Raw genomic sequence first — 13457 nt, 5'->3', positions numbered from 1 at the left:
GAGGTTTGGAATGCATGCTTATTTGAATTATTGTTTTAGCATGTTATTTAGTAGTATAATATATATACTCCACGAATCATATATATATTATAAAATTTATGCATTATAATACTTTATGCATGCTTATTATAATATTTTAGCATGTTATTTTTAAGATCGAATCATGTTTTAAGTACATTATTATTTTGAGATTGTATATTTTATAATTTCGAGTTGCATGTAAAAAGAAGTTTAGGCGTTCTTATATACATTACTATCATTTTGTTCAACGAGATTTTAAATAAGTTTTTAGTCATATGATTTTTGACTCGTTGAATGAACTTAATTTTATGTGTGATATTTTATACCTACGGACACAACACACCATTTAAAAATCAAAAAATTATTTCTCATTTCATATTTTTATAAACATCAATCAAATATACGAGACATCACGATATTTTTTTTTATTTATTGTATTCTTATTATATAAAATTATAAATAAACATATAATAATTATTTTTATCATTGTGTATATTGACACGGTCCCTTCTAGCATAGCATCCTGAATCCGCCCCTGTGTATGTCCAAGGGTTTTTACATTACTAGGGTCCCGAAGTGCATAAAATAATTAAGATAATTATATGATTATTAATTAAACATATATGTTTAGATTAAGTCCATGCAAGCTTTCATACTTTGAAACCCTCAACAGACACGTAAGCTTGATCGAAGAAACAAATAAAATATAGCAGGATTTGATTCCATTATATTATATCCGATCAATTAAATAATATTTAATTACTTAAAAACGTCTGTTTTCAATGATCAACTGGCAAATAGTTGAATTACCTTACCCTTTTTAACTTGTCAAAATTCATTATCAAATAGCATGATTGATACATTGAAAATGAATAATGTAGGAATGAAATTAATTTTAGAATGAAATGAGATTATGAATGAAATGATTGTTTTATTTCATTCCAACGATTGATAATATTGAAATGAAAAAAGAACGGAATGAAATTATTTTTAATTAAAAAAATCATATTTTAACTACATGTATCAAAATAATAGTTATTCATAAGCTTTTTATTATTATTATTATTATTTTTGAAGATGTATCAATTATTATAAAATCATCATTATATAGTTTAACTAATTTAAAATTTTATTTTATAATAATAATAATTATCTTATTATAATAATATATACAATTATAATATTATTTTTTAATATTTATAATAAATAAATAATAATAGTTATTATTTTAAAAATAATATTAAATAATAATAATATTTTTATAATAAATAAATAATTATATTTTTTATTAATACTTTCATAAATAATAATAATAAATTAATCATAATACTAATAATTAATATTACAAAAATATTATTATTAATATAATAAAAAAAATAATAACACAATTATTTTTATATATATTATAATATATTGTTATAATTATATAGGTAAATATTAGTTTAAATAATCTAAATATGGAAAAGATTTGGATATAAACATGGTAATGGGAGGTGTAAATGACCATTCCATTAAAAAATGGATGAAAGACTATTCCCATGTTCATGGAAATAGTCATTCCAATGAGAATGAACATTCTCATTCCAAGGCTAAACCAACCATATAGAATGAGATAGGAATGCTCATTTCATTCTCATCTCAGTAATTCCCTTCTACTAAGCATGCCCTAAATATCTTTCTTTTGTGTTTTTCTCTTTTTAAGTAATAAAGGAGTCAAAACAGACTAGTTGGATGGACCGACCTACAACCCGTCGCAACCCATCATTAGGCGGGACGATCTATGATTTGGGTGGGTTGGAAAAACACCAACCCAACCCACCTATTTTAGGTGACGGAACGAGCCAATCCGGCGAGCTTACGTATAATTTGACGAGTTTTGATGGACCGACACGCAAGCCACCATTAGGTAGGATGGGCCGGCCCACCATTTAGGTGAGTTGAGAAATTATCAACACAACCCACTTATTTTGTATTATAGGGTGGGCCAACCTGGCGGGCTTAACATATTTTGATACCTCTATTTTTAAATGGTTAAAATTGGATATTGATTTGAAACTTAGGTTTATTTGGTTTCTAGAACTGACGTGTGCACTGACATGTCTAATGTTATAATGAAGGATAAAAAAACGTTTTTTTATAACGCTGATGTTACAATGAGAGTCGAGAAATCTCGACCCTTCGACCCACTAGTTCCGACTCGAACCCAACGGCGCCTTAGGATCTCGACTTATGCGATTAAACGTTTGACTCTTGAGGTTTAATACATACGATTTAACTATGGACTCATATATAGATAGTGTTTGGTAGAGCTTCTACGAAACATGCATTTCTCATCTTTTTTTTTTAATAAAATTTGAAATTTTGTTAAATTTTATTACAGAAAAACTGAAAAGCGCTTCCTAGAAACTTTTTCAAACACTACTATAATATTTGTAGATATTTTCTTGTTATTTTTAATATGATATGGTTGATTGCGTATATTAATTTACGATTTCTACTTTAAATAAATTAGATACGCTACCTGGTGGCAGCGCATCATCTTCCTAGTAATCCCTATGTAATTCAATAACAGATTATTGATTTTCCTAGTAATCCCTATGTAATTCAATAACAGATTATTGATTTTATGAGCTGATATCTTCAAATTATGGATAATATATATATATATATATATATATATATATATATATATTTACTATATTATAATAGATGTGAGTTTTATACTAATCGTTTTTTGTGTCAAATTACATCAAAAGTTTTCTCCATTTTATCCTTAAATGTAACACATATCTTCTTCAATTTATATCTCAAATGACTAATATTGTATCCTCATTTTTTTCTAACATCATTATCTTATTTTTTTTTATCTTATTTTTCAAATTCTATTATCCATTTTTATTAAATTATTCAAACACATTTTTTAAATTCTCTTTACTTTTAAAAACTCACATGTTTTTTTTCAATTATAATTTTTTACGTTTTTTTTTTCCAAATAATTGAAATTGTCGAGCACGTGAATATCACGTGTCACGGTTTCTATATATATTATTCATGGTGGAATGTATTAAATGCTGGTATTTGGGAAAAAAAAATAATGAATGGAAAAATCACATGTCAGGGACATTATATGCTGTAGGGATCGGTCAATCGAGATATATAATTAATTAAAGAGGGATTTATATAATAATTTATTATTTATGTAGAGTATTTTATAAAAAATTTCGTTAAATACAACATTTTATTTGATTTTATAATATAAAAAATTTAAGTTTATAATGGAGCGTGTTACACCCCAAATGTTTCTATATATATTATATTTGAGAGTCGTATCCCACTTTAATTCGTTGGACACGTACGTATAAATAAACAAAGAATAAAATATTTGAAACAAAAAACTTGTGATTTGAAAAAAAAGCATAAAAGAAAAAAAAATTTATATGATGACGAGATAGAGAAGAAACCTAGGAAGTTCATTTGTAATTTAATTTCAAATAAGATAAAATGGATAATTGACAATGTATTCATCTTTTGCTGACGTCTCATAATTTTATAATGGAGCGTGTTACACTCCATATGTTACATTTGATTCAAGATTTGATTTGAAATACTAAAATATTAGTATTTCATTCCATTTATTGCAAAATGCAATCTTGATTTAAAAATCTTGATTTGATCACAAAATATATTAAAATATCAATTAATTAACTATTTATTTTTTTTTGCAGGAATTTAATTTCCAATAAATAAATAATCAATTATTTTTATTGACATTTAATATATATACTTCTTTTGGTATTTTTCACAAATTTAGGCTAGACAAATTTATTTGTCTACAAAGTGAGCAAACCCGGTATTTATAGAGTAGAAGGTAGAGGACCACGCACATTCCGTAGGGGACCACGTGAGTGAGACTCACGCGCTTGTTCATCCGGGACTCGCCCTTGAGGCGAGGTTGAAGCTAAGAGGTCTTGCCTTGAGATAAGGGCTAAGAGCTCACCCAACTCAGGTATGCTCTACCCTAGCTACTCTCCTCTGCCATCGTCATCCTCAACTCCTAGGCTCATCCACACCTCACATCATCACCTTCTCACCTCTTTCTACTCCTCCACTCTTAGGCTCATCCTCAACTCCAACTTTCACTCTTTTTTTTCAGTACAAATTGCATCGAATATCGAAATTACATCGTATTGCAACACTAAAGAGTGAAATTTGGCCGCACAACCGACGGAACTTGAGCATGGACTTGAGACGTGCTTGTCTCGAGCTAAAAAATTAGCTAAATTTACCTAAATAAATTAGAAAATCTACCCGCAGTTAGTGGGAATCGAACCTGAGACCACGAGGTCTCAGACCCTCAGTCTTGACCACTAGGCCAAGACCTCATTGGCCCAACTCTCACTCTCACTCCAAGCCCAACATGTCTTGCCTCAACCACCTACCGCCATGAGTCAATCTTAACACTTAGATCTGGACCCGGGCCTTGTTTCTTGGCTGTGGAGTTCAGTTGGGCTTAAACATGTGATGTGCCCATTCATGAGGTATCAATATTGAATAAGACTAAATAATAAAAAAAAATAACAAAAACAAAAGCAAAGTTGCAAATAACCAATTTTGACAAGTTAGAATACTAAAATAGATAACAGAACAACTTATAGGACTAATTTGGCAATTTTCACTTATTGGGTATGATATTCAATTTTTTTTGGATTTTATCCACCAAAAAAAAAACACGCGCGCGTGCATATATATATATATATATATAACTTGTTTATTGTATTTCGAATAGGGTACGTCATTCGAGTCTGTGTATTTTAAATCTTCAACTCTTCGTTTTGTGTCGACAATATATAAGAACTATTTAAACTTTAAAGAAGTTTTCGTCTATATGATACATCGTCAAAATAACTTCATGATTTGTTATCTAGATGAAGATAAATTTTAAATTTGAATATTTTGTTCCGTTGAAAAAAATATGGTTTTTTCCGATAAAAAAATAACCTCTTCATGACGTAGAAAATTATATTTCATACAATGAAATTAATTATGTGGCTTTTTTGTACATTCAAAACTATGAATTATTTTATTGAGTATACAAAAATTTCGCTTCTAATTAAGATGCATCTTTTTATTTTTCCTTGAAATCTCTTGATCCAGCTCTAAGATTGGGATAGTGCATGTTTATTACTAGTATATTGTATATTTATCACAAGCACAAATAAAATTTCCAAATTATGTTTTCATTTATAAAATTTTGATTTTCTCAATAAATATATATATATATATATATATATATATATATATATAGTTTATGTATATTTTATAAAATCTTGATTGTGTAAAAATTCAACTAGAATATCTGAATATCCATTTGTTTACTAGTGATTTGCGATGCACTAATATTCAAAATGTATCAATGCCAGCTCAAAGGTTGACTCTTCGTCGTATATATGCATGCTTGAAATGTGAACTAGGTGTAACTAGGAATAATCAACGTTGAATATTTATTTTATTTATAAATAACTAAAAAGGGGCCAACCTAGGGCAATGTTACCTTTTATTATTGTAATTTTAATTTATTTATTTATCAATCAACTGCTCTTATTTGTACTTAGAAGTTAGAGCAAATTGGTAATAAATCCCTAAACCCAAACTTGAGTTTGCCCTATCTCCTATCCATAAGATTTTTTGCAATAGCTCCCTAGGACCCCAAAACTTGAATATTTAATTGTTTAATTCTTGTACTGGATTTATGCTTTTTCATGCTAAAAATCTAAAAACTTTATGCTAAAATTTGAAGATTTTGTGCTTATTCATGGTACAAAGAATTATCCGTAAAAATGATATCAGAGCCTTAGGTTAATTATTCAGACATAATATTATTCGTTAATTCATGCTTTTTTTGTTGAGGAGAAGATTTTTTTTAAGATGACTTCAAACGAAGGTTTGAATCAAGAGGATTTTATTCATATGAAATCCTATAAACAAGTTAATCTATTCACAATAGATTACTTACAACAGGTTGTGATTACTGCTCTTAATTTTGAAGAGATAAATAAAAAATAATTTCTAACTCTCAATTTTTAGAGATTACCCCAGATTCCTCTAAACTCTCCGAAGATCTTAGAGAAATTCAAAAGACGGTACAATATTACAACAATCAGCTGTATGAAATACCTCGAAAAATTGAAGAAATCCTTAAGAAACAAGAAGAAATTCTTGGAAACCTAAAGGATCTTCAAAATAAAATCATAAATCTAGAACACACTTCGAGTTCTAGAAAAAGAAATACAGGAGGAATATTACCACTCTCATTTGGTATCGAACATTTGTTACATCAAAAAGGTAAAACCAAAATGGTCCAAAAACCTTTAACCAATGATGAAATGATGATTAATCTTATAAAATCAGTATAAGAGAAAAACACTATCTGATGACTACTTTAGAAAGATTAAATCTCGAGGATCTACAAGATCTTGCGGATTCTTTTGCGAATCTCAAAGTAGTAGATCTAAAAATGAATTCCCCTGAGGATAAACAACCCATAGGAAATCCCCCAAGATATGTGGTTAAAACAGAAGAACCACATAGTGAGTTCCAGGTTGGAAAAAATTCACATCCAGCAGGAACCAGATCAAGAAGGAGTAAAATCCCTATCCATCAAACTCCTTACGGAAAAACTGTTTTAGATCCAATACATCCTTACGGGGTTATGTTAAATCTTGATGTTTTGGACTTAAAAAACAGAGAAGATCTTATAGATAATTGGACGTAAGCTATGAGAATAGCAGCAGGGACATTAGATCTCAATAAAAAAGGATTCATTAAACTTCTAGAAATGAGTTTAATGGGATCTGTTAAGATCGGATGGGAGATGACTATGCCAAAAACTAAGGAATCAATCTTAGCAGGAGAATCCCTCAGCGAGATTGGAGAAAGAATGGTCACCCTATTTAAAGCACAATTCATAGGGGTGAACTATTTCAATAATCAAGATACAGAGAAAAAGAGAAGATATACTCAAGCTCTTTATAGCCTCGAGTTACATGATATCTGCTTAGTTGATGAATACATTATGTTATTCACTAAATACAGATGGAATTCGGGAGTCGAGAAAAGTATAGCTATTCAGCTATTTTTTTGCAAAAATGCCAAGTCCCTGGAGAGAAATGCTGATTAAAGAATATGTTCCAGGCAATCTTGATACATTGGCAAGACGTGCCTCATTTTTGAAAAGAAAATTAGCAGAATGGTGTTATATGACAACATTACAGAAGAACTACAAGAAAATAAGGGGTATAGATAAGCGTACACCTTTGTGCTGTAGAGAAAATGATCTTCCAACGATCATTGGAAACAGATCACAGGGATTTAAAAGAAAGAAATTCAGAAATAATCCCTATAATAAAAGAATGAAAAGTTTTTGGAAACCAAGAACATTTTGGTCCAAACAAAAGGCCAGATCCTACAGATCAGGTAGAAGAAGTGGACCTACAAGAACATCCCCAGCAATAGGCTCATCACAAAGCAGGGGAAGAACACCATCAAGAAGAACTTTCAGAAGAACTCATAGAAGAGCAAGTGAAAGTTTCAAGGATTGCAACTGCTGGACATGTGGAGCAAGAGGACATATATCTACAAATTGTCCAGAAAATGAGAAAAAAGAAGTTAAACTCTTTGAAGCAACACCAGATATGGATGATGCGGTCTTCTTTCAAGATCTAGTCCAAATATATCAATTTGAGGATATCCCCTCAGATGAAAGCATATACGAAGAAGAGATATTATTTAGTCGAGAAGTTTCTGAGAATGAATCAGAATCAGAATCATAGTAAAGAGGAAGTGTTTCGCCATGAAACACATGAAAGTTTGGCTGGGTTCTTTAGCCAAACCACGATATCTCATAATATGGTCCAAAGGATTATGAGAGAAAATCCAACATTACAGAAGTATCAAGGATTTTCGGCAGGACAAGTTGAAAGAGTCTTAGGAAACCTAGGGCTAAGACAAAGAAGACATAATTTGATTTATAAGGTATCCAGAAGGGAAATGGCGATCCCTATGGAATTAACCAGTAATCAAATTGAAATGCAGTTAATTTCCTTTGAAGAAATTCGAGAAGAATTACAGAAATTAAAAGCAGAAGTAGCAAAGACAATGTCTTGGATTCATATTGGAGCAATCCAGATTATGATCAAGGTTACTTTTAAAGAGGGAATAGATTCACCCATAGATATCGTAGTATGCGATAAAAAAATGAGAAATATACAAGATGCGGTTCTAGGAACTATCTAGGGAAATTTATGTGCAGGAAAAATTGTGGGAGTTATTTATCCAAAAATAGCCTACAATTTAGCTGATAGAGATTTTAGTCGAGCCTTGACTTTGCATCAAAACTTCCAGGAAAAAAGACTAATGAAGGAAGGTAATATACCATATTCTATTACGTATCAAATTTCTTATGCTCTTTCTAATACTCATCATTCTGAATTATTTATTAGAAATGAGTTCATTGAAATTCCAGAGATCTTTGGGAAAGTTGCTCAAGCAATATACCCGGAAAGAATCGAGTTTCCTTTAATTTCGGAAACAAACATTCAAATTCAAGACAGACCGGTTCTATACAGAGACCTTAAAATAGAACCCCGAAGGTTATCTTTCCAAGGAGACAGAATGACAAGCAGGAGATGGGACAAATCTCCTATTCAAGAAATTCCACCAGCAGAAAAAGAGTTTTCTATAATAGGAAAACTTAGATCTCCAGAAGGATGGAAAGAAGTGAAAATAGTATTCGAAATTACAAGTCATCGGAACTTGTTCCCTTGTAACTCGATTTACTATTTGGAACAATAGGAAAAAGAAACTTACCAAGGAGTGATAAATATTGGAGAATTGGAAGTTCAAATCTGGGGAATTCCAGGAAAAGAAATGGATCAACTCATTCTTGGTTTAGAATTCCTGGAGGACCATAAACCATGGAAACGCCTTGAAAAAGGAATAGAGTTCATGGCAAAAGAAAAGATTTGGAGGGTTCAATAAGAATTCTACTAAATGGAAAACCAAGAGAATTGGATAAGGGACAATCCCTTAATCAGATTCGAGAACTATGTTCACAGACAGAGGAAGAAGCAACAGTTGAAATTAGTAAGTCATGAACATGATTTACTAGAACGCATTGAAGAAGTAGAAAGGAGTAACTATACTCTACCTTCTGAGGCCTTAGGGAGACTAAAGGTAAATAGTCTTAATCGGATTACTAAGTTACAACACAGTTTGTTAAAAATGGCGGGGCCATTTAGTAATCCCTTTAAAAAATGACAACAAGTCCTTTCTCCATATACATTCCGATAGGGATGTTATATGAACAATACAAGGCTGAGTATTTTGCAGCTTATATTGACTCGAGAGCAGAAATTTGTACAGCAAAAAGAGAAGTTTTCCCTGAAGAATGTGAAGAAGAATTGCCAAAAATTGCTGGACAAGATTTCTCTCGAAGAATTTTAATTCTTTGCAAAGGAATAAAACAACCAGAGATCCTTATGGGAGGTGCAGGTCAAACACCTTGGTACAAGGTAAAAACACCACGAATCTATTTTCATAATACATGAGCTGATATCCTGTTAGGAAATAACTTCTTACAAATGTTTAAGAAGTACACACAAGACAATGAGTCAAGAAGACTTATGTTCACTACAATTTGTGATCATAAAATTATCGTTCAAAGACTCAAGGTTGCTTTTTATCGACAATTGCCGATAACATTTCTCAGCCAGCGTGGTGATAAAGGACAACTTTTTCACCCAAAAATGAAAGATCCAAGAAGGTTTGGAAAAACCATGTTGAAAATAACAACAGAACAAGAACTCTAAATAGAGGATATGGAGTTTCTCAAGGTAACTCTAAATCACAAAGATATAGAGTTAGAAAATAAAGTATCCCTTGAAGATGTCAAAAAAAGGCTCAAAGAAAGTTACAACGAGCATCCTTTGGCATGGTGGGATAGAAATCAACTCAAAGTCAGTCTTACTCTAAAAAAAGACAAAGAGTATGAATTCGTCAGATATAAGCCTATCCCGATGAACATAACAGATCAAAGGGATATGAGAATGATTATTAAGGAACATTTGGACCTTGGTTTAATCAAAGAAGGAGTTTCACCATATAGCAGCCCAGATTTTCTAGTTAGAAATCATGGTGAAATAAAAAGAGGGAAACCCAGGCTAGTTATTAACTACCAAGATATTAATAAAATCCTGGAGTTTGATGGGTACTTCATACCAAGTAGAGAACACCTAATTAGTTGTGTACGAAATGTTAGAGTGTTCTCAAAATTTGATTGTAAGTCTGGATTTTACCAGATTCGAATGGAAGAAGGAAGTAAGAAATTCACAGCCTTCTCTACTCCACAAAGACACTATATTTGGGAAGTTATGCTTATGGGATTAGCTAATGCACCCCAGATATTTCAAAGAAAGATGGATAACTTTTTTAAAGATTATTTTAACTTTATGTTTGTTTATATTGATGATATTCTTATAACATCAAAAAATATAGACGAACACGTTAAACACTTAAAGATTTTCTCTAAAATTTGTAAACAAGAAGGACTGGTTTTATCTGAAAAGAAAGCAGTCATAGCAACAAGGAAAATTGAATTCCTCGGTATTGAGATTGATGAAACTGGAATAATTCTACAACCCCATATTATGGAAAAGGTAAAGAATTTTCCAGATAAACTCAAAGATGTAAAACAAATCCAGAATTTTCTTGGAGTAGTTAATTTTGCAGGGATGTTCATTAACAATCTAGCAATGTATAAAAAGGTGTTCAGTCCTTTGTTAAAAAAGGATGCTAGGTTTATATGGACCGATGACCATACTAAAGGGGTAAACCAATTAAAAGAGATATGTAAGAATCTCCCAAAAATGGTTATACCCGTAGATGAAGATGATTTGGTATTATTTACGGATGCCAGTGACGATTGGTGGGCAGCAGTCCTTACCAAGATCACTCAAGATGGGGAAATACCATGCAGATACTGTAGCGGTCTTTTTTCAGAATCTGAAGCCATTAGATGGCATATCAACGAGAAGGAATTTTATGCAGTTAAAAGGGCTTTTGAAAAATGGCCATTATTTTTACTTGCTAAAAAATTCACTCTGAAGGTTGATAACACCCAGGTAAAAGCTTTCCTAAAAAATAAGATTGAATCTAAACCTGAGAAAGCTAGGTTATTAAGATGGCAAGCATTATGTCAAAATTATATTTTTGATATTGTTATTATTAAATCTCATGAAAATATTCTTGCAGATTTTTTAACAAGAGATGGAAGGCAGTGACGTGGATTCCATCATGAAAATGCAGAGGTATCTCAGGGAACACCTTGGGTTGCTTCAAAACGAGTTAAACCAGTTAGCAATTAATGCTGAAATGGCCGGCAGGTTACAACAAGCTGATCGGATCAAAGTATCTAATCAAATTACAGGATGTATGCAAGCTCAAACACAACTATGGGCTGCTATTCAAGGGCCAATTGTGAAGGCTATAGAGAAACCATTGGTTTCTCATAAACAAGATATGCTAAAACCATTGGTTTTACAAGAACAAGAAATACAACCACCGGTTGTGAAACAAGATGTTGAGGAATCCAAAACTCAAGAAACAAGTGCTAATCTATCATCAGCCTTTGATGATCTGGATGAAGCAATAATTGATGAGGATAACTCATCAAGTCAACCCTCCGCCTCTGGGGTAAAATAGAAAGAGATCAATCTTAGGCCCAACACTATCAAGGGCAAATCTAAGATTGATACTAATCCATCTATTATTTCTCCATTCCAGATTTATCAACAAAGGTGGGAGAAATTGAATACAATGAGTGAAATCAACCCGAACACTTGCAGGGTTTATGTTGCAGAAATATATCCAAGGGTTTGGCTAAAAAACAATGTCAATCCTAAAGATGTAAAACTCTGGTATGAATTTGGGGCTTTGGCCTCAGTTTATACAACGTCACGAAGCTTCCCGGAGATATCACAGTTACCAAAATGGATCCAGGAAGCAGTCCAAGAAACATGGGCAAATAATGATCATTTGTCCAGAGAAGATGTGCTTGAGTTATACTTTTTTAGTGCAGCTCCAGAACCAACAGTGAAAGGATCACATGAACCCTTTCATTTTATCAAGCTGAGGAGACCTGATATAAACAGTCATAAATTTATCAAGGATCCTAAAACTGAAAAAATACCCTTGGTGTCCATTTTCGGGGAAAATGAGATCTCAACCAGAAGGACATGAGGTATTTGGGTCTGTCTTACTGAGATGGACAAAGTCAAGTTTCCATTCAAATTTTATCAGAATTCTGTGAATGGATCATTCCTGTTGAACACGATGACAGGAAAAACTACAGCATTTGCGAAAGAACTCTTCGAAATAAGAGAAACCTTTTGTGGAACAGCAAGCAGCCGGGGAGTAAAGAAACTCGCCGAAAATTTTGTAACATGACTCATATTGGACGATGGTCAGAGAATATCTGCCCAGAATGCCCAAATCAAAAGGAGCCAGAATTTGAAAAAACCTTTAGACCCCGAACGGATCGAAAGGATTTTTCCGAGACAAGCAAAGGTGGACAAGGACCACCGAAGATGCGTTTTCACAGGGGCCTACTTCAAAAGCAAAAGATGCCCCGACAACAATAAAGCAGACATGTGAGGAGAATAAAGCCAAAATAAAGTGGCAGGCATGTGATTTCTCCACTAGTAAAAGATGTCATCAATAATGACATAAAAAATTCCAGACAGCTGCCTCCTCCACTAGTAAAAGATGTCATAAATAATGGCATAAAAAATTCCAGACAGATGCCTCCTCCACTAGTAAAAGATGTCATCAATAATGGCATAAATAAATACAAGACAGCTGTGAGATTCCCTGAAGTTTCTCGGTGAAACGAGTGGAACTACAGCTATAAATACAGGCATTTGAGGAAGCTGAAGATATCGATCATTCTCTTCAGTTTTCTTACAAATAAATTGTTGTAGTATTTCTCTTTCTATTGTATTAAGTTTTCTTTTATGTATTTCAAGAACAAGGCTACTATGAGTAGCTAAACAAGTTGTCTTTTTCTCTTCAAAGAAGTTGATTTATGTAATAATATTATGTCTGAATAAATTTCCTAAATCTCTCGTTCTTCATGCTCATATTTTATAATTAAATTTATATACCATACGCCTTAAGGTAGAAAACGAATTAATGCTGTGTTGGGTGTCGTTGAAGGAGCTTGTGCAGAAACCATCTGTTGCGACTGCGTGGTTGGGGTGTGAGGAGCACTTCGTAAAACTCGGCATGTATGATCCGACGACATTATGGTCAAAGAGGTATTTAAATTCAATTTATCTTACGGAAGCATGTTGGACCCTTAATCCGGAGTATATCGGCTGGAA

The sequence above is a fragment of the Henckelia pumila genome, chromosome 4 (genome assembly GCF_033568475.1).
Source record: "Henckelia pumila isolate YLH828 chromosome 4, ASM3356847v2, whole genome shotgun sequence".
In the NCBI taxonomy this organism is placed as follows: Eukaryota; Viridiplantae; Streptophyta; class Magnoliopsida; order Lamiales; family Gesneriaceae; genus Henckelia; species Henckelia pumila.
Note: the sequence above shows the minus strand (reverse complement) of the source record.